Raw genomic sequence first — 22,391 nt, 5'->3', positions numbered from 1 at the left:
GCTCCCCTTCTGCACATTTGTGTTACGGAAAAAAAGAATGCCGCTTCCTGGGCCGAAAGGTTTATTCCCTTTATTCCATGCTGGTTTTCAGTCATGAGTATGAGCAGATGCCCATCAGCAGCAGTTAGGTTTATCCTGTGTGACGCTGATCAGCAATGGCTCAGACTATGTGTACCTGGTTGCGCAATTCAGAAAACATGGCTGCCTTTCGAAAACATCTATCAATAACAATTTCTAGCTGATATATAGCTTTACGAAAAACAGTCAGCATCAGCTGAAGCCTAGCAATGCATCTCCACCAGGGCTTCCTGAAGTAGAGCAATCAATACCCTCAGTTAAGTTTATGAGGATGCCGTGAAACCCTGTAAATGCAGTGGCATTCTCTCCAACCTTTCTCTTAGCCCATCAATTACAGACTAAAAGGTCAGTCTTGCTGTAGGAAAAGTCTGTCCTCAGTAAAGATTTTCTTCTTTTCCTGCTCTGCAGGGGGGAGGGTGTTTGTTTTGGCAGGAGCTGTTCCTTTACAGCAAACCTTGCCAAGGGATCCTGAGAAAAATCCTACTTGCTGTTCCGGGCTTCTTGCTCTTCCACCTCTGAATCCTTTCTGGTGAGCCATGGATATTTTGCAGCTTTGCAGCAGTAGTGAGGGTGTTGGTGGCTGCAGAGCAGAGCTGGTTGGAAACGTCTATTCCATTAGTGGTCACTTAGCTCAAAAACGGGCACCATTGGCTTAGCTCCATTCACCCTGCTGCTTTGACCCCAAGGAGGAACGCTTTAGCTATTGCCCAGCGGTTTGGGATGGTGTTCTCTAACGTTTTATTGAAAAACTGTCACCAAATGCATATGTGTTCATGTATATTCATAAACTCCTTGCGATGTTCAGCAAATGATAAGAGGGTGGGAGGAGAGGAGGAAATACTAAATAAGCTTGAATAATACTGTGGGAACGAGTAAATGCCTTCTTCAACTAATGAGAATAATCCAAATCTAACAACTTTAATACCTGCTAAAAAGCAGGCTGCTTTCAGCCCTGAAATCTAAATGAAATCGTGCTGGCCAGAGTCAAACCAGCCTGGGGAAAGCCCTGAGGAACCCTCCATGTTAAGCTGAATGTTAGCTCAGCAATGATGTTCCTGCTTTTTTTTGTTGTTGTTTGTTTGTTTTTTGAAATAAATGCTTTTGTCCTGGTATAGTGCTTCCACCCATCATGCCAAAGGAGGGTGCAAAAGTGCCTCCAAAAATGGGGAGCTTTTTTTTTTTTTCCTTTGCTTCAGCTAAAGGCCTGAGTGTTAGAGAAGCCTTGAATGATTTACTTTGATGCACCAGTCTGAGGGCAGACCATAAAATGGTTCGGTGTGACTGGGCTCAACAGGCGACTCCCAGCAGGTGAAAATATAGGATTAAAACAGGAAATTAATTATGACCATTAAGTTTGCCACAAAGGACTACCGCATGTTGTGCTGATATATGTCTTCAGTACTGTGCACGCATATATTTATTTCGTATTTACAGTATCTTTTGTGGGCCCAGAGGAGACCAGTGAACTAAATCCACTTCCAAAAGGGATATGATCTGTCTGGACCACCCTCTCTGCTGGAGCCCTGGTGCAGCTGCAGCTCTGTATTGCTCCCATCTACTATCCTGTCGCATGGGGACGGAGGGACGTGTTCCCCTCCGGGAAGCGGTGCTGTTCACACAAGGGGTGACCTGGGCCTCGTGCAGTACGTGACAGGAGGTAGGCTATGACATGCCAGATTTGGATGACTGCTGGGCATCTCCACACAGTTTAATGAATTCTTGTGTGAACGTACTTGAAAAATGTACCTACTGCCCAGGTACAGCATTTGGCTGAAAATCCTTGTAAGCCTTCAATCAGAGAGTAGAAATCACACCGTGACTCAGGGAACCCATTGCACAGCTTGATGGCTGCGTTTGTAAGTGAACATTTTGTGAAGTACTCATAGCTTAAACATCGGTTGTTTGTAAGTACTTGAAAATATTAATCTGAATAATGGATATTTTCAGGAGTCAGGATTAGTGTTCTAGGCAGATGAGGCAGTAATTGAAAATGAACACTATATTCCTTTGTCATAGTAATTTACATTTACAAGCTGCAGGCAAAAATATTTGCTCTCATCATCAAGTCTGCATTGTCCCTGCAGTGCCGTGGCTCTCAGTACATAGCAGAGCCTCCAGACGGTGAGCCCTGCCCACGTAGTACTTCATGAGCTTGTTCTCAGCTCCTGTAATGCACCCCCATGGGGAGGGCTACGTCTGCGTATCCCTGACAGTGAAAGCTGTATGTGTTCAGCAGAGCAAGTCCAGCCTTAGTTTCCCTTCCCGTGACACCCTGGGACTGTCTGTATGCCTTCAGAACGGGCCCCCTTTTCGGAAAGCTGCCTGGTCAGCTGCACATGCTCGACATTGACTGCTGTGAGAACGTAAGTGAGCACGCTATGCAGAGCCAAGGCACGTTTGTTACCTGCAATGAGTTCCTTGAGCAAGACAAGCCATGCTAAACCCTGCATCTTGGGGCAAAAGTCAGCGCCCACTGCTGCAGCGGTTCCTTCAGCAAGTATTGCTGTTCTTCTGCACAGGCATCAGTGAGCAACAAGGTCTTTGCATGCGTGTTCGAAATGAAAGTGCTGATGTAGCTTTGACTTACAATGTGAAAAATGGGCAGCGAGCACTAGTCAGAGGTGTAGATGAGTGGTATATGATCTTCAGTATACAAACACTGTTTGAGAGGGAAACGCTTTTTTGAGAGAAAGCAAGTGCAAGAAATGTCTTCTAGCAGTCAGCCTTCTGTAGTAGCATCCCCAGTGGGACAAAGACCTCCCCTGCTCTGAAGAGCATACCAGCCAAGGTAACCATTTCCACCCAGTAGCTCAGGAAAAGAAACAAAAAAACCACCACCGCAGCTGCCCCTGAACACCACTGCTGCCTGGGGACTGTGGGATTTGCGGGAGGACGGCTCCCCAAGGAAGGAGCGCTGACCTGGGAGCATGGCTGTGTGCGCGTCACCTGTCCCTGCCACCCCCTGCTCCCAGGCATCCTGCTCGGTACACATGCTCCGTGACATCATGGTCAAAATGTAAAGCATTTTGTAAATAAATAATAAATAACGGCAGTGCAGAATTAAATGCTGCATATATTAGATCTCAGCGATGAAGCCTCTGATTAATATAATGAAAAGCCTGGTTTAATTGCATTACCTTCCATTAGCTCACCTCCTCTTTCTTATAATTGTTTCTAAGGCTCTGCGTCCCTAATTCCTGCTGGGGCTTTCATCCCACGTTTATTCAAGTGAGATTTCTGCTTTCAAAACTGCACCTTTCATCAATCTCCTATTAATTAGCTAAATGCCGCATCCTATTATACATTCATGCATTCGGTCGAGCGTGTGCCATAACAAGAGGAGAGCCCGTGGTCTGCCCAGGCTCCTCGCGGGAGCCAGTCATTGGTATTCCAGGATAAGTCAGCTTACTGTAATTTGAAATTGGTCTGCCGTCCCATTAGGAATCTGCCCGATCGATACCAAGTGAATTAGAGTTTCAGTGATCTGATTAACTCCCCATTATTTTCTACCCTGGCTGATTTAGAATGCACGATGAGACAATATTCCAGTTTCTTTGCTTTATCCCAGTTTAAATGAAATATAGACATCTGAGGAAGCAGTGGCCGTGCATTTGATTTGGCTGTGCTGTAATAAAGTCAAACAGTGTGAGCATCTGCCTCGCCATGACAGCTGGAGCAGGGCAGCAGGGAAAAAAAGCTGAATTCCTCCGCTCTCGTGGGGTAATTCTCTGCCCCCTGCCACCTTGAAAGAGGAGTGGGTAACAAAGGTCTCATCACATGCAGTTGGGTTGCAGGGCCTTCATCATCAGGACAGGGACGGTTATTTTGTCTTGGCAGCTTGTAGACATGATCCCTATGCGGTGCTTCCGTTTGCCACATTAATGTAATTACCTGATAACACACAGCAGGACGGGAAAATTGGCTGCAGTGATTTTGGGACTTGGAAGAAGGTTTTAAGGAGAAAGGCTGCTGGCTTTGGTTCATACGCTAATTTTGGAATTACGCTAATAGGTCCTACCCCTTGTCTTTTTATTCTTTTTATTAATATTTTTATTTATTTTTATTAAGAATTTTATTCTTAAATTTACTTTTCCAAGATAAAAACACTGAGTGTTTTTATCGCCCGTTCCCTTGGCAGTTCGCATTAATACTGGCTTGAGGAAATGGCACTGCAGGGACCTGTGCAACCCGGTAACCCTCGTGCCAGGCCCGTCCCTTGCAGGGCGTGCAGCAGAAGTAAGATGGTCAGAGAAGATTGCCCGTGCGATAGCCGGGGATGTTTCAGCAAGGTATTCCTACCGAAAGTACCTGTCCTTGTAATATTGGGCCTTGCCAGCTAGAGATGTGACAGACGAAAAGCTTCCTAGTCATGCTGAGACACTCCAAAAGGGGGTGGGCACCCAAAGCAGACTTGGTCTATTTTAAGATTTACAGTGTTAACCTAACAGTAGGTCAGAATTACAAAGCATTTTAACAATTGGAAAATAAGTGAGAAAAAGCTGCAGGTGCCTTTGTCAGGAGTGAAAGTCTTGTTTGCATTCCCCTTCAGGTTGCCTTAGAGTCCTGGCCCTGTCGTAACGTATTTCAGGGCATAAAATAATGTGCAGTGCTGCACATTTTGTGTACTAATAGGCAAAAAATGGGTCATAATCTGCTTAACATGTGCAATGAGTATATTAATATTAATTTATGTCTTCTGCAAATTAATATAGATTTGCTGACTTGTACATGTGTAATACATAAATACATACATAAAAGTTTAATGCGGGCATATTCTTGTACCTCCCACCACTATATGTTGACATTTTTAGTGTTTCGTCATTGCTGCTCGATAAACAATTGGATGTCGAGCGAGTAGGAGAGGAAAATGGAGAAGCTGTGCAAGTGCCGAGAGTCTGGGCTGTCCCTGGGAAGAGGAACTGGTAACCTCCTGACACTGAAGCCCGGGCCCATGCCTGCTCTGCAGGCATCCTGCGCAGCGCAGGTGGGATGGCAAAGCACGGTGCGTCACCCACTAGAGGGTGACAGAGCCTTACGCTGGGACATCGGAGGTGACACACTGCCCTGAGCACCAGGATCTGGCACCCTTGGCCTGCTCCAGGGAGGATGAAGGGGTCCAGCCCCGCCAGCGTGGAGAGTGCCCGCAGGGTTTAGGTGGTCTCCTCAGCTGGCGCCCTTGGCTGCCCTCCTGTGCTCACCACAAGGGTTTCCGTTAAATGCCCAGAGGAAGGTTTTGCGTCTCAGACTGGTGCCGAGGTTCCCGTCATGCTGCCAGGCTCGTTCAGTGGGGATGGGGTCTTGGCTGGTGAAGATGAATGGTGAAAACCTACAGGAGAAATGTCTCCAGCTCAGTCATGTGTAGGGTAGAGCTCAAGCGCCAAGCACTGACGGAGCCCACGGGAAGAGCTGGAGGGGGAAAGGGAAGTGCTGGGGAGCGTGCCTGCAAAGGGTGCCAGTAACCAACAGTGAGACAAGGAGACGATCTAAAAGCAAAGCATCGTGGTGACGTAAAATCACGCCTTTAAAGGGACACCCTTTGGAGGTGAGCAGGCTGTGGAATCCTGGAGAAAAGGTCGCAGGATTTAGAATAAGTTTGTGACAGATCTGGGGCATGATTTACTCCTTTAAGGTTTTCTTATTATTTCTGAGGAACCCGTAGAGAACTCTATTAATTAAAACTCAGCCCGACATTTTGGCTCCATAAGATTTAGGAATTACTGAGATTTTATCTCATTAGAGCATTTATTGCACTGTTCGTCCTTTTAATTAAGCATTAAGTCCCTCCAAGGTGAGTTTTATCATCCCACAATGCACGTGGGCTTTGACTACTTGTCTAAAGCTGCGTTAGGGAATGACAGCCACACTGGAGAAACCTGAACCGTGTTATCACCCCAGCTTGATGCACGCCTCTCCTCTGCGCCGAGGAGCTTGGATTTCTCTTTGGTCTGCTGGGTGAGCCGTGTGCGTATTGCAGGAGCCAAGGTGATGCCATCGGCCTGCTTAAAAAAGCTGTATTGCTGTCACCAGGTGGCAACATAACAATATTCCATCATGATTTCAGCTTCATAGATCACTGCTGACTCGTTGGGTTTGTGATTTTCTGTAAACCTTTGCTATCTGCAAAAAATATCCGATTTCAGTTTAGATTTTGTTTTGGTGCTGTTGCGAACTCCTTTGTTTGAATAAATAGAGTTCAGGAATGCAGGACTTCTGAAAATATTTTGCATGGGTGTCATCCTGGCAGGTCAATCCCCCAAGTTCAATAGATGGCTGTGTGAGTTATTCTTATGACTGTTGTTGCTATTAGCATCGATATGTGGATAATTTGTTCAGTGTGTGTAAATGAGCATTGACTGTTCAATGCAGGAGTAGGGCAGCAGTACAGATTTTTCTCATTAAAGCAAAAAGCCTGAAAAGGGACAATTTGCTGATACAAGTCAGACTAAACCCTCAGAAATGAGGCAAAATTACTGCTCTTTGCCTAAGCTGTATTATTTTTGACTTAGCGAGAACCGTGCGTGATTTAATATGCTAAGATTTGGTGAAACATTTAGAAAAAGCACTAAGAAGAGCTTGGGGCTCCTTAATGTCATGTCAGAGCTGGATACTCCTGTGTCCTCCAGTTGCAAAAGAATTAATTTGTATTTCTCTTAGCCCTAGCGCAAAACTTGCATGTAAAAATAGCCAACATTTGTGAAAACCAAACTTTGACATTCTACAAATCTAGTCATCTCACAGAAGTATGTCTTCTACGTGCAGATATAAGTTGCATTGATATGGTTTTAATCTAATCCCCCTTCCTTTCCTTTTGTTGTTTTCTGACCCCGAGGAGCTCAACACCTTTATCATCTGCTTTCCCTCCATTTTTATGTAATATTTCCTGAATGGTTTTTAATCAGTTTTTAGCCTCTAGAAATGTCATTTTTTAAAAAAGTCTGAGGATGTAAAGACAAAATCTAAGCAACCAGAAAACTAAAAGTTTATTTTGCTACAAGGCGTAGAATGCTCTGGCTAAAACCTAACACACAAACCCCAGCAGTCTGCAGTCAGGTAAGCGAAGCAAAGAAAGGCTGGGTCACCCATAACAGGTATGTCCAAGTGGTGACTAAAGTCTGTGCTTCCAGCAGGACCCCTGAGAGGCTCGTACAGGGCGGTGGTGAGGCAGACCGGGGAGCAGGTGAGAGGTTTTAGAGAAACACAAGGTGCTAGTGGCACAGTGGTGAAGTGTCAGTGGCATTTGGGTGCCTCGAAGCATATCAAGCAGTACGAGGCAGGTCTGATTTAGGGCTTCCAAGGAAGATTCCCCAAAACTCGTTTTTCTCCTGCACAGGCAATTCTAATGTGGTCCTCTGCGAGTGATGGGATTACTCTGTACAATCGCAGGGAAGCTCTGGTAGAGGTCCAGGTGTAGGAACTCACCCCCTGCTATCTAAAGAGATTATCAACTCTGAATATAATCTGAAGAAAAGTTGTCTTGCCCTGCTTTGGTAATGAAAAGTCACCTATTTTTCCAACAAATTAGAAGAAAAGGTTTTTTATTGTATGAGAAATATAGCCTACCTCTCTGAGGCAGGGTGCAGGAATCACCTTTGGTCCCAAATACGGGTGTTCAAGTTGGTAAATTTAATAAAAAAGATAAAAAATGTGGCAGTGCTTATATCAGAACCAATAAACTCTGATTAGATCTCACTGTTTTGGTATTGAAGTCTCTTTGGGTTGCGCAGAGGTGAGAGCTTTGGGTAAGATAATAGCTTCAGATAAATGCTAGAGAGTATGAAGTTTAAATAACCTTTCAGATCTCACATTGTTTAGGAAATTAAAATAATCAAGTATGCTTTCTGTCACTGTCCGCTGTGTGCCTAACTGTCCGTGCCCCTCCATCATTCATTATCCCGTAATGGGGGATATATCTGTGCTTCTTCTATCACACAGCCTGGCTGTCTGCATGCTGTGAATATTGCCATCAGCTCATTTTTATTAATGTTTAAAACAGCAAAGGGACAGGAGCAAATAATCCGGTAGCATCAAAACATCAGAGATGCTTCTGTCATTTGCGTCTGACTGTAGCCGCTTGATACCGAGAAAAATGCAAGTTTAAAAGCACAACAAGCTTCTCCCCTCACTTAGACTTGCTGTGTATTTATCCCAGCGTAAGCTGTTAAATAAGCAGCAGGATACTTGGTTGAACTAGGGGCACCAATTGTCTGCCCCCAGCACAGGTGTTGTTTCTGTTTTTCCTGGCAGAGTTCATGAGCTGTCATTGGTGCTAACATGGAAGTTGTGCGAAGTTAACTGATGTCTAACTGAGCCTTGAAGCTAAGACCTGGGTCAGCAACCTCAGCCCAGTCGCTGGCACTGGGGAGTGTACGGCGCCTGCACAGATTTTGCCCCATAATCATGTTGAGTAGCATCTTACTGAGAATAAGGTTGAGTGGAACAGAGCCTCAGAAGTCTGTGTTGTTTGCAAAGGGAGGTGAAGAGTCCTCTATTCTGTTGAAAATTTGGAGGCAGATGCACAATAGCTATTAAATACTTTTAAGTCAGCTTTCCTGGACTTCAGTCAAGATTTGTAGAAAAATAAATTCAGCCTACCTGCCTTTCCTATTTTGTGTGTTACATGGTGTTGATGAACCTGCCAAATATGGTTAGAAATTTAATTTCCTTGCTTTACAAAAAAAAAAATCAGCAAAGCATGTGAAGTCCTGGGCTAATGTATTTCAAAGCCACTTGCTTGGGTGAAAGACTTCCTCATGTCCAGGTAAGTGCTTGAATCTTTGGGTGCTTCTGCACAACATGCTTCAATGGCGAATCGTCTCATCTGCAGTGCCTGGAAAAGCAGAAGTCCTAGGGCAGTGAGGGAGGATGTGAGTGTGAGGGGGAATGACCCTTGTGCAGTGCATGGTGCCTGTCTTAGCTTCTGGAGGGATACGGATGCAGTCTTCCATTTCCTAGACAGCATCAACGCAGTGTTTAAAAAAAAAAAAAAAAAAGTGTATTACTGTTTAAGTGCAAAAATAATGTTAAAACAAGAAATGCTTGCCTGGGAAGATAACATAACACAAAGTGACTCTGAAAGTCACTCATAAAGGACAGGATATTAAAGCAATGAGGCAGGGGCAGGGGAGGGGGCAGGCCATTAATCCATTCATCTGCTATTTCAAAGACACGTGCCAAATGGTTCTCCTGCAGTTTGGACACCTTCCAGCGGGGATGCTCACCAGGCAGAAGGCAGAGCCTGGCCGGCCCTGCCCCCGGCTCCGGAAGGGGGTGCTCTCGGAGAACCCCAACCCACAGGCTCTGCCTGTAGACGTTTCTCCCAGGTTGGTGCGGAAAGGGGCAGGCGGCCTCCTCCTGCCTCGCACAGGTGGCGTGGCGCAGCCCGAAGGCAATGCAGGCAGCGCTTGCTGTTGCCTCCTGACAGCTTGCTCAAAGGTTCCTCCAATGTGGGAGCAGCCCAGTAGTTGTAGTAGAGAAGCAAGGGGCTCGGCGGCGGTGTGTGGATTTACGTGGAGGTCTGCAGCGCAACCCCAGTGAGTGTTCGCCCACCCGTGGCAAGGGCGTGCTTCCCCGCCTGCAGGTGTGCGCGTCAGGCAGGCCAAGTCCCGGGTGCCTTTTGATGGGCGCTTGGAAGCAGGCAGGGAGGATGGCAGAGGTCCTGCTTGCTGCTCTATTGCCCTTCCAACTATTTCGTTTGCTTTTTTCTGTTGTTTGGTCTGTTGGTGTTGGGGCATGGTGTATTCTTCTTGAAGGTGGCAGAGGGCAGAGAAAGGACAGATAGACAGTTTGATGGCACGTGCTTATAGGGAATAGCGCAGTTTGCTTTCAGAAATCAGCTAAGCTATGTCTCGTTGCAGATACTGGAAGTATTTCTGGACGTAAAAATAACCACGGTCCTATTCAGTGTAAAGTGTTTCTTACACAGGTAAGGAAGTTGGTGTCCTCCTCTTCGTCTACGTGTTCCTACAGCTGTATAGAGCTCCCGTAGGATGGAGAAGGTGAGCCCCGCAACCAGGCGCAGGCTGGCTGATGCCGCCCGCAGGCAGCGTCCGTGCGGCTGCAGTACCCCGACAGCTTTTGGTTTGTGGTCCCCGAGCGGGCTGCGGGATGCGATCCCGGGTAGGCGCCGTACCGCAGTGCGGGGGCATGTACAGCGCTCGCTTGGGCTTGGCTTCCCTCCCGTAACAATTAGGCACCGTATAAAAAGATGACCCTTTGAAAATTAAGTTCATAAACACTTTAATGGGAGATATAAAAAGCTTTTTATTTTTTTAAACTCGCACCTTTTTTTTTTTTTTTGGTAAATCTGTCCACAAGAAAAATATTCCTAGCAAAGTCTACACACAGAAGAAGTTCAAAGCCATTATTAGGCATATAAATTGACTGGTTTCTCATTTATATGCAGGCAAATTTATTTAGTTAATTAATTTAATATGATTTGCATGTAAAGTTACGGCACTTATTGTCACTGAGATGTCCCATTTAAAGAAGGTTTTATAAATATTATAACTAAACAGCAGAGAAAGAAAATACATAAGGTTTTTTTATATATCTTCACTTTTCAGTACTTTTCAATACTCAATACTTTTTTTTTTTTTTAAGCATTGAGATGGAAAAAATCTTCAAAAATTCTACCTATTGCAATAATCTGGCAATTGCTTCCAAATCCTTTCACCGATGTGTGTTTTTTTTTGCTTATGTATAATTCAGAACAGAGGAAAAAGATTATTTAACTGAAGTTGTAAAGTTCACAAGGGAAAAAATAGCTTAGAGGACCTGTTCGGTGGTAATGTAGGAAGACACTTAATTAACTTGGGCTTCATTTAAAACTGTAGTGTAAATCTTTTCAAAATGAATCAAAGTCTTTGCTGAATTATGTCTCGGCCAAGTTTTACAGTCAAAAGGATCTTAAATCAGTAAGACCTGTCACAGAGAGCGCTCTGGCAGTGTTTTCACATTCCTTGCAAGCTCATCTGCTCTTGGACTGGAAAGTCTTTTTTTCCCTGGGTCCATTTGCTCCAGCAACAGCTGTCTTTTTGAGGCAGCACATTAGCAGTTCACAATTAAACAATATTCCAGCTAATCTGGGCTCACGCAGATGAGGAACATCAACGACAGTGAGTTTTCTCCTTACCCTCCTCCCTACCCTCTGTTTGCTCAGTTCCAAAAAAGAAGAAAAAAAAATTAATCACTCTTTGGAGATGTTGCTGGAATTTTCTCTTCATTGTGGCGTCCAGCTGAGAAATTGTTCTCAGATCTTGCTGAGGCAAAAGGAGAGCACATCAGCCCACACATGCTGCAGATGTGTGAGGGGGTAAACGGGGGGAAGCAACGACAGTTAAAGAGCATATGGTCAACAATAAATCCCTACAGTAGTGCCAGTCCATATTAATCACACGATTAAGAATAATAGCGTATCTGTACAAGTAGCATGCTAAATTTCCTGTTATGTTTACTAGCCTTCATATATCTGTATCTTTATGTTTATCAGGGTGTCTTATATGATATAGTATATGAAGTGCGGGAGGATTTATAGTACATTTTGTGTAAATGGACCTGATAAAAACTGCAAGAAAGGGCATGATAAAACATTAACATCTGGAAGGACGTATGTCACTGGAATAATGCACAGCAAATAGGCACGTGAACGTGTGAAAGGATGGTAGAACTGAAGTTTTGTCTTTGTGGAACTACAGGACACAAGCCTTTTGCTAATCTGGGGGAAGATGTCTGTAGGTTTTCTTCTCACATCCAGCATTTAGGAGGAAAAATGGTATATCATTGTTTACATGCCACTTGGAGATCTTCAGATTGTCAGTAGGATTTATTCTGGGAATAATCGGCATGATTTTGTTTTGGGATTGGTCATCAGTGGTCTGAACATGTCTGCCTTGCAAGGACTTGGGAGTCCCTCCCAAAGCAATTAATTAGTTATCCAAAAATATGCAAATGTTAAGAAATGTGTGTCAGGCTGTACCATGCAGGGATATTAGGGGTTCCTGATATTTTGTGTTTTCCACTGACGATGCATTCTGACCAGGTTTAGCATCAGGGCCCTTTGGAAATGTGAACGTACACCATGAGCAGTTGGCCAGCTCTTCTTCATCTGGGTCTTATACTTTAGCTTCACTCTCTGCTGCTCAGAGTTCCCAAGCGTGCCTCTGTCTGCATTTCTCATTTGCAGAAATAACGTAATCTGCAAGGAAATATAATGCATGTGCAAAATGTTATCAGAAGTACAAGGTGTCCTTGTGCCTATCACAGGTAACAGTTGTACCCCATTCATAATCCTGTCTGGATACAGCACTACGTACCGGGGATGGTGTGTGTGGACAGGAAGGGGGCCGCTTTGGAAGTGGTGAGGGTGCTGGTACGGTGCCTGCTGGGGACAGCTTCGACAGGAAAGACAGCAGTACTGCTGCTGTCATAGTTCTTAAAAGAGAGAACTTTTTGACTTGATATTTCACTAGGTACAGAATTATTTACACCTAGAAATACACACCATCTCATGGATCCGTCGCATGCGAAATACCAGAATGGTGCCTCTGCCTGTGTTTGCTCCTGCTCTGCCACTGGATGCTGCGTTTGACCTCAACCCTTATAAAGCAGCTACAGCAGGAGAGGATAAAATATGAAAATTCCCTGTGCAAAGCCTGTTCAGTTGATCATCTCAGGTGGAGCATGGTCTTGTTCCAGATTTTGGGGTATAAAAGGATATAAATTCACCTTAATTAAAATGTTCTTTAAAATATTTTCAACTAAAAGCACCTGCAGAAAACTTTCTGACATAGTCTGACATGTTAATCATTTTCTGCTCTTGTTGGTGTAGAAATTGTTCCTTAAGCTTACTGAGAATGAACATGCTGTATGGTTGGGGCTGTTGCAGTCATTGGCAGGTCTGAGCACAAATGGAGTGGCTAATGCTGGCTGAGTCACTCAAGCTTTAATAAATTACTCAAAACAGTAAGCAGTTGTTACATGACTGAAGCTCTCTTAGGTGGACAGTAACTTTCAGCTGGTCAGCATCTCGTTTTTCATGCAGTCTCTGTGCTTCCTGCTTCCTCCCAGGCTTATGATGTGAGTGCCGCAGCCCTGAGAGATTTACTGTCCGGCATCTGAGTGAGGCAGCTGTCACTGGTGCTGTGATGATGCCTGCAGTTGAAGGTTGCCAGGTTTTTATTCCTGTCTATGGGGGGTTTCTTTGGCTTCTATCGAGAAGTTCACTGGGCACAGACAGAGTTTTACGATGGGCTGAGGACACAGCTAAAATACGGTTAGTAAGATGTTTCTGTACTCAGACTCGCAAGTGCTTTAACTGTGCTCTAAACAAGGTCCTGACGTGGGCAGGGAACAAGCTTTCTTTAAAGAGCAAAGTGTCAGTCTGTGAAGTTGCACAGTACAGAGGCTACAGCCAAAAAGAAAGCTGTCAGCTTTGGTGGATGCCTCAGGACTTTTGAGGTGGCTTACATGGCACTTGGTCCTGATGAAGGAAACACGGACTCTGAATCAGAGCCTGCAGTTTGTCCCATGACCTGTTCTTGTTACGCCTTTCAGTGCTGAGCCTTGCTGATGAGCAGGCTCTGCCCAGCTTCCTTCTCCTCCCTGTGCCCCAGGCTGAGCTCTGCTTCTGTGTGGGTTAAAGTGCCCCAGGAGTGCCCCATCCCCAGTATTTGTCAGCTGGGTGGGATTCCTGCGCTGGAGAGCAGCTATCAACACTGTGAGAGGGGCTTGGGCTTTGTCAAAGGTGTTGGTTAGGGGTGATGGTCTTCTAATGAGCCTGGACGAGGACTTGAACTTCCGCAGAAGGTAACAGGAACAGCCTTAGAGAAAGATGCAGAAGTTCTGTGATTGTTTTTGCTTAAATAACAAATATTTTTTCCTTTTACACAAACGATTGGTATACAAATGCTTATAGAAGTACAGGTTTAAATATCTGAAAAGGTCAGTTGCATCCAGAGCATTGATCTGTCTGCTTGTTACTCTAAATGTAGGTGAAAACCTTCACATTATTTCATAGGTAATGTATATTTTATAGAATATTTTATCTTAGATTGTATTGTTATTGTCTACAACCTTAAGCAATATCCAGAGCTGTTCGTCTGGCTGATCTGCTTTTTGGTAACTCTTTGTCCATATCAGGTGACAGAGGGAATGCCTTCAGACTTAAACATCTCTTTGATCTTTGGGTGCTTGAGTCATGTATGAGCTTCACGTTAAGGCTGTGCAAAGTTGGATTTCACACGTTGTATAGACAGTGAAGTCCCCAACAACTAGTTTTAGATTACAGTGCATGTGTATTTATTGCCAGTTCAATGCGTCCTGAAGTCACAGCGCATGTGAAAAGGGCTTTGGGGCTGAAAGCAGAATCCTGGGTGTGTTGGGGCAGAGGAAAAAGAAGCAGCAGGAAGAAAGTGATTGCAGTGCTGGCCATGAAATCTATACCTGTTAGTACAGGTACAGGTACTTCAGAGGAAGAGCTGGTGGGAAGCCCAGTGCGTTAGCATAGCCAGAGCTGAGTTTTCCAGGGCTTCCATTAGTGTTCTAACTGGTTATGTGCCAATGAAAGTGGGAATGCATCACTGCAGAGAGAACTGTGAACTCCTACCCTAGCTAATGTAATAGTAGGGATCATCTCTACAAAAGATGTTTGCTTTTTGTGCCCTGTCAAGCTTTCAGCTTCAAGGGAGTGGCACAGGCTTTTCTTGCAGAGTAGTAGCAATTATTTCTTCACACCCCCCTGCCACACGTGCACGCTGTCTGCATTTCTCTTCAGTCATTTTCATACTGGATGTGTTTTTGTTGTTCTGGGATAACGTTTACAGAGAGCATCAGCTATCTTCCTGAAGTCTCCATGTCTGAGAGAGAAAAGAACAAGCGTGATGAGTTAATATTCCAAGCTAAGGTAATGTGGAAACCCAAAATGTTGCAAGCGTCTGGATTTGTTTTTCCAGTAAGAAAACCTTCTCCTAAAGGGGTAACTTGAAGCAAAGTCAGTAGGGTTAAACAGTTGTTTCTGTTTTCCAATACCTAATGTTATGCAGGTGCAAACATTTTTTTCTGGGTTCCTCTGAAGCTTGTAATTAAGTGGCAACTTGTTTCCTGATTCAGTGGTGGCCTAATAGATGTGTGTGACTGGGTTAGCTTCAGTAGGAGACTTAACCTGCTTAATAATAGTCAATATGCTGAGCTGTGATACTGCTGATCTGTAGCTGCGATTACGGCTGGGTACTGACACACTTCAAACAGGAGGGTCAGTGCCAAGGTCAGGGTCAACAGAAATCACTCCCCAAAATTGGACTGATACAGAGAGGGGCAGTGCTGAACCTTTCTGTACTCTTCATCGTCCTTGTTTATTTTCTCTCAGGCTACCATGTTTCTGTGCCTGTGGTTATTTATCACTCTCCGTATTTAGTGGCTGCTGCTGGGAAAAAGTCCCACAAAATTTCATGGGGAATTCATGAGAACAGGCCCACACAGAAGGGTACAGGAGTCTGCAGGGCTCTGCTCCTGTCAGAGGTATTTTCTAAAAATGTCAAGTGGACCTGTTCTTAGATTTGTGTCCTTGATACAGGTGCTCAGCTTCCTCCTTCTGCCTTGGTGCGCTCTCTTTTTTCAGATCAGCTGGGGGCCCTGTCTTCATCTGGTCCAGTGGGGAGCACTATATACTATCTGCACCATGCCTCCCAGAGCTGCTCAGTGCCTGCACTGCTGACTTAGCAGCTGGTCTTGGTTGTTTTTCCTAGTCAAACCCAGATGGGCAGCAGGAGGACCAGCGCGTTATCTGTCCTGAAGTTTTCCTGTAACCTAGGATGCAAACGACCCTCCCGAAATTCCACCCGGACATGTCCAACCTTTTGTGCTCGAGGCGTGTTGAGCTGAGGCTCCGCAGTGAAAGCTTTCTCCTTTGATTTTAGCGGCTCAGGAGGAGCTGTAATGCATTTGCTACTTCAGACAGCATGAGCGCACATTTCCACAGACCAGGTGGGATTTCTGGGTCAGGAATCTGCAAGGGCTCCAGTGGCAGCAGCTAAGCTCAGCACCCAGCGAGGGTGTAGCTCTTTTTGTGGGGAGCACAGGGGACCTGCTGCTGCACTGCTGCTCATGTCATCTGGTAAGAAAGGGAAACAGGTACGCGTGGTGGAAATCTGAGCTGAATCTGCCAGTGTTCCTAGTGCCCAGGCTGCTGCCTGTGGGAGGGCCAGGCCAGGCGTGTGTTCTCTGCAGTGCCACAGCGTTCATTAGCTGCTGGGGCTGGTGCAGGAGGTGCAGGGCTCTGAGGAAGCTTGGTCCATTTGCTGACCTCGTGCACCACAGGGAGCAGTGATACTGGGATGGGTTCTCAGCTGCTGCAAATTTGGATAGTTTTGCTGGAGTAAAGACACAGCAATGAACACAAATGGAGGATGCAGCTCTTGATCTGCCCTATCCACAGTGGTTAATTTGCGGTCATTGCAGACAGTTTTGCTGCATGTTATTTGGGGGAAGGGGAGAGGGGGAGAGACAGAGAAATGGAAACTTCACAGATAGCAAACAATTAAATGAACAATGAAATATTTTGGCCCCATCTTCGTGGATTGACTTCATTACCCTGGACATGAGTAAGCAGGTTCTGGTTGCTTTTCAGTGTATTTATTTATGTAGCTATGCTGTCGTGTGCTTGAGCACAAGCAAACATGCTCATTATGAATTCTGGGCCACTCCAGAATGTTAACACATCATTAATATGCAAAGGTGCAGATATCTGTCTGTTCTTTATAATGTTATTCCATTTATATAGTACTAGCACTTGAAGGATATAAGAGACTCCATTCCCAGCTAGAGAGATTCCTAAATAAAACCAACGAGTTGCTGCAGAAGTAATCAGACAGCTCACGGGAGTTCAGGTTCAGATGTCTCTATATTAGCCCAGGTCTTGAGTCCTATCTCAAACATCTCCGTGTGCTCTGGGATCACAGATAAACTCTCATGCTCCCTTGACAGTTCACTGTTACAGCCTTCTCCTCCTTCCGTTACAATGGAATACCCTAAAGCCCTGCGACAAGGCTCAAGGTGGCAAAGGGGCTTCCTCTCCTGCCCCCAGTTTTCTGCCCAGAAGTGTCATTTGCCACTTGTGTTGTGAGGGTTGGCTGTTTTCACTTGCTAGGTCAGTTTGTGAGAGGAAAGGAATCTTTTAGCCTAGGGCACCAGTACTGGTGATAGAAGAAAAAGTTTCTCATCTCTTGGGCTGATGGAACTAATGTGTGTATGTACATACTTAAAATTTATGTGCTGCTGGTCAAAGGTGCCAGGCTAATGGTCTCATGGCTCTGAGGATCTCTGTTATTCACACAGAAAAGATGAAAATGTGAGTATGAGTAAGGCTCCCTAAAAATCCTTTCTTCTGTGACAGCCCAGATCCCACTGAAAGCATCAGAAAGGCACATGAAGCGTTAAATGGGCTTTGAATGTTTTCACACTTAACCTGAAAGAATTGTTACTAAAGGTGATGGGCTCACGTGGTTTTCCTCTATTGAATCCTGGGCTTCTCCCTCCGCTGCAAAAAATGCCAGCATTCCTGCTGGAGAGCCATGTCCACTGCAACAGATAAATATTCATGTGAACTCTTCCTTAGTTTAAAAAAAAAAAAAAAAAAAGAAAGATGAAAAATCATCTTTCTGATGCTGGCACTTAAAAACCAAAAAACCCTTTTGAAATCAATATTTTTGATAAGGGTTGGCATGAATGAAGGAAGTAGAATTGAATGAGATCTTGACTTATGAGGTGCTGTTTCAAGAACAGACAGTTTATAAAGTATTAGTGATAGGCCTGATAGCTCTCTGTAATCAACATTACTGGATATCATTTTAGCACTTCGAATATTTTTGTCATGCTGTGCGGTTTCTTAGAGATTCATTTGAGGGTAGGAGCTTTTGAACTACGTCCAGTCAGTCATCAGACAGGTTTGCTGCAGAGAGAAGCTACTGCTTTAAAATAGTATAAGAATGAGAAATTTGTAAGGGAACCTATCTTTACATATTCAAGCACATCCCAAGGTAGGAAGGAGAAGAAAACAAAAGAAGAATAAAATGATGACTCTATATACAGGGCACAGGCTTCATCAGCTTCTCTGATTATTGGCATGCATCCCAGTCTGTCCCCAATTTCATTTATTTGTTTATTTGTTTATTTATTTATTTACAAATGCAACATTCCTCTGAAGCGGGCAAATTGTCATTTTTATGCCCTACTTTGAACGACTCAGACTCATCTGGGATGCATCAGAAAGACCATTGCTTGTTGTGAAGCAGTAAGCTTTCACATTAAACAGCCCATCCCCCTGTGCAATGAAGAAACTTGATGTCATCTTCACTTAAGGCATGGTTTACATCCCATTCACTTTTTTGATGCATAAATCCATGCTCCAAGTTAATCTTGTGTTCAAGTTCATTTCTGTAACGGTTGCTGATGCTGCAGACATTTGAATAAGATGAACAACAACATTGTCAATACAGATGAAAAACGGAGAGTTTGTAGTTGTATGGTTTGTAGTATTGTACTGGTTCCAGTAATAATGCCTGTCTAAAATTGCTAAATTCTCTATAATGGGTTGTTAAAAAAAAGTCTGTTGCAGGGCTGATGAGTGCCCGTTTTACAGAGGAGTGATTAGGGTATAGGAAAGGTCAGCAGCTGACCATAGGTTGCCTGGTGAATAAGAAAAACTTGGTGTGCAACCCAGAAGCCTGCTTTTCATTTCTCTTGCTCTAGGAGTAAGACAGCTTGCTCTGAAGGAAGAAGTCTAGCCTCCTGGTTAGAAAGAAATTAAATTAGCATGGCGGTATGTGCTTTGTACATCTGTTGGGTAATATGCTTTGCAAAAATGCAGATATCCAGAGCAAGGATGCAGATGCTGCACTACTTGCGAAAGTTAATGACAATTATCCCAGTCTTCAATGGCAAACGGAGTCGTGAGGCTCTCATTTCCACAATCCATCATGCCACTGAAGACTTGCTGAGTGATACTTCATGATGGGCTGGTGAGAAAAATATACAAACTCATATGCTGGTGTTGCAAATCAATTCTGCAGCAAAGTGGAAATAACTCTTATACCAATAAGCAGTGAGGCCAATGAAAAAATACCCGTTTTCTGAATTTTCAACTTGCAGATAGAAGGAGAAGCCATCAATCATGTTAGAGAGTTTCCATTCCAGCGATGTTGTTCTTAAAGTCACACCAGATGAATTCAGACAAGACCAGAATATGCAAAGCCTTTTTTTTTTTTTCCCCTTCCTTGTTGGAGGGTGGGATATGAGAACGGGGAACCGTTTTCTTTTTTCTTTTCTACTATTTTTAAAGGAAACCTGTAGTCTGGCAAAGGCATGTGTATTGGTTAAATTGACAGTCAAAATGACTAATTAATTGCTTCACAAATGGCTATTAATCATACATTAATGAGATATTCTCTTTGCTTTGGCAAATAGAGATTCTGTGGCAATTCTCTCTCCTTGGTACCCTAAGCAGGCTGAAAGCATGCAGAACTCGATTAATCTTACAGCACCATGCAGTGTTCGAACTGCTCACCAGCTGAAGAGAAGCAAATAGCTGGGACATTTAAACTGTCCATATTTCACTGTGTAAATTCAGAAGCACTTAATCATTCCTTCAGGCATTCTTTTGTTCCTTTTCTTTCTGCCTTGTTATTTGTATTTCAAAGCCTATCCAGGGCTAGAAGAAAAAGGCTCTAATATAACCCATTCCAAATACACTTAGATGAACATGTGCCACCTATCTTTTTGCAAAAACTAAGATCATCTTGTGTATAGCTAATAAAAACTGACACCTACTAGTCATGCTTTCAGCATCTCTTGAAATCTACCTGCATTGCTAGGATATGCAGTAAACAAAAGGAAAAAGGCACGCCATGCTGTGATATTTATTTTGACATGGCAGAGATGCAAAATCTCCAAGATTAGAAAGAGGGCCAGATGCACGTCTTGGATAAATTGCTATATTTCTTTCTAATAAAAATTAAGCCAATTTACGTAAGTTAATTAAAAAAATAAATAAATCAGTACTGTGTTTATCAAGATAGCATGAGTCCCAGTCCTAAAGTGATTCTCAAACAGGCAGTGGAGAGCCTGGCCTCTCACAGTTTGCATCCGAACACACTTCAAAAAGTGAAGGTAGGTATGCTCTGTCTGCAATAGCAGTGTGTGGTCTGAGAGAAGCCCTGGGCTGTGGGCTGTGCAGTCAGCAGCTATTTCAGGAACATGGTTTCTTTTTTCTCGGGTGTCACTGGAAGTTATTAAAAGCCGTTCTGTAGTCCTGTTGATGAGACTAGTCATAAACTGAGTAAGATTGTTGGACATGGATCAAAATCTGCATGTTTAATCTGTAAGTTTAAACTACACGTTGGAGTTTTAGAGGAAACTTTTCCTAGGAAATTTTTCTTCCTTGGCTAGGTTTCAGTTTCACCTGAGGTGGCTAACACAGACTACTGACAAAGACACAGTGCTGAAGCACATAGATCCTTGGTCTCACTCAGTATAGCTGTTCATGTCACAGTGTGGACCGTTCTCCCCAAAGCAAGATGGTGGTGAGTGCGCTCTCCTTATTAATCATTTCATTATTCTATGTGAAATTAATTTTTCAGGCTTGGTCCCTCACTTTAAAAGCCATTATACTCATGGTTAATGGAGTCTTGGTTCGACACCTCTTCAGGGAGGCCAGCTGAACCTGTGGCACGTGAGAGCTGTGGAAGGCCTGAGCTGGTCAAGAGGAGCTGGTGGAGCGCTGCAGAGGTGGCGTGGGAAGTTGCAAGCAGGTGAAGAGATGCGGCTTTGCCACAAGGTTACTGCCCTTTACAGAATGACATGGGTTTGGTGCTGTGGTGTTATGTTGAGCGCTATGACCAGTATCAAGACATTGGGAGACAGAAGGGTATATCTTTATGACTCTTATTGCTGCTTTCATGTATCCCTTGTCTGCTCCATCACTGCCATGGGCTTTCCCTGTCTTTGGTCTGGTTAATTTTTTGTCTTGTTAATTTAGTCTTAGTGTAGGCAGGGTGGGAAGTGATGTAGTCTTTTCCTTCTTGTGTCTTTGTGTGGCATTACAAGATGAGATGAGAGCTGCTTATTCAAGTTTATTTCCGGTGGGGACTAATGGATAGTTTCTTAAATGGCTCCTAGTGAGAGACAGAAAGGTTTGGCTAGCTGTAAAAAAAATAAACCTCACATATCTACATTTTCAGGCTTTCAGTGTGTTTCCAAACTGTCTGAAAACTGGCCAAATAATCAAACTGATAGCTACAGAAACATTTTTTTTAGAAAGCACCGTCAGCTGATGCACAGTATGCAAAGAAGAGTTCCTCGCTTCCAGTGACTTTTACTGGCAGTTCCTGTGTCCTTCTCTGTTGGCTCAAAAGGTGAATTCAAATAGAGATGAATACCAGCTACAGCTGTCAGATGGAACTCAGCATCCAGTTGATGAAATTTTAATTTACTTTCCTCTTGTCCTTTCCAAATGGTTACCTTTGAGTTTTCTCCACACCAGGATGTTGTGGATGTCCATTTTCTGAGAAAAATGTATTTGTTCTCTAAAGGGTACCATAGTGTGTTTTCCTCTGGCAACGGGCTAATGAAAACAATAAATTATTCAACCTAAGAATACCTAAACTGCTGACTCACTGCTGCTTCCTATTTTTTAGGCCTTGTTTTCATTAACTTCTACATGAATAGTCCAAATGTGCGGTGGGATTGAAACATTCTGTGAAATTGCCCCACTGCCTTCAAATGCAGGAGCCCTCGGCCTCCAGTAAGTGCACTGAAATATTGCTCCTGATTCTGTGGAATAAAATATGGTCCGGATTTGACAAGGAAAGATTAATCTGTAACAATTGCTACCCCAAAAAGCAGGGCTGGGAGTTGTTGTTGCAGCAAGCATCGCACCTTCCCGCAGCTGTTGTGCTTCCTGCACCTCACCTTTTGCTTAATGAAAGCGAATAGGCAGGGAGGAGATGTATACAAAGCATGCCCCTGGGTGGTTTTGGCTTTGTCATTCCTGAAGGAGAAGTAACACTCGTGGGTCACCACCAAAGTAAGCGGGTTTCCTGCTTGCCTAAAGCCCTGAAGGGCTCCTGCAGCCACCTGCTGGCTCTTAGGAGAGGGGAGGCTGTGGGGCAGGGCCTCTGCTAGCAGGTGGGGTCTCTGCTATGGGCAGGGCTTCCCTGAGGGCAGGTGCTTTTTGGCACCTCCCCAAAGCTGCTGGAACGTTCTGGCGGGTTCTGGCCCTTTCTGCCTGTTCTCGTCCTGTGGTGGCTGTGAGGTGCTGGCTGAGG

At 44.3% G+C, this 22,391-nt stretch overlaps 1 long non-coding RNA gene across 2 annotated transcripts in view; it reads left to right on the top strand.

Moving 5' to 3' along the window:
• LOC310898779 overlaps positions 1–21,752 on the top strand; it is a 102,172-nt gene extending 80,420 nt beyond the window's left edge. Inside the window, exons 2-3 of one of the 2 annotated variants that reach the window (XR_014583705.1) lie at positions 20,706–20,902; positions 21,306–21,752. This is a non-coding gene — a long non-coding RNA (uncharacterized lncRNA). The remainder of the gene's footprint in view (positions 1–20,705; positions 20,903–21,305) is intronic. The other variant, XR_014583706.1, reaches the window with a different exon arrangement.
• Positions 21,753–22,391: the final 639 nt, after the last annotated feature.

Source organism: Anser anser, assembly GCF_964211835.1.
Source record: "Anser anser genome assembly, chromosome: 4".
Classification (NCBI taxonomy): domain Eukaryota; kingdom Metazoa; phylum Chordata; class Aves; order Anseriformes; family Anatidae; genus Anser; species Anser anser.
Note: the sequence above shows the minus strand (reverse complement) of the source record. Positions and strands in the feature narration are given on the sequence as shown.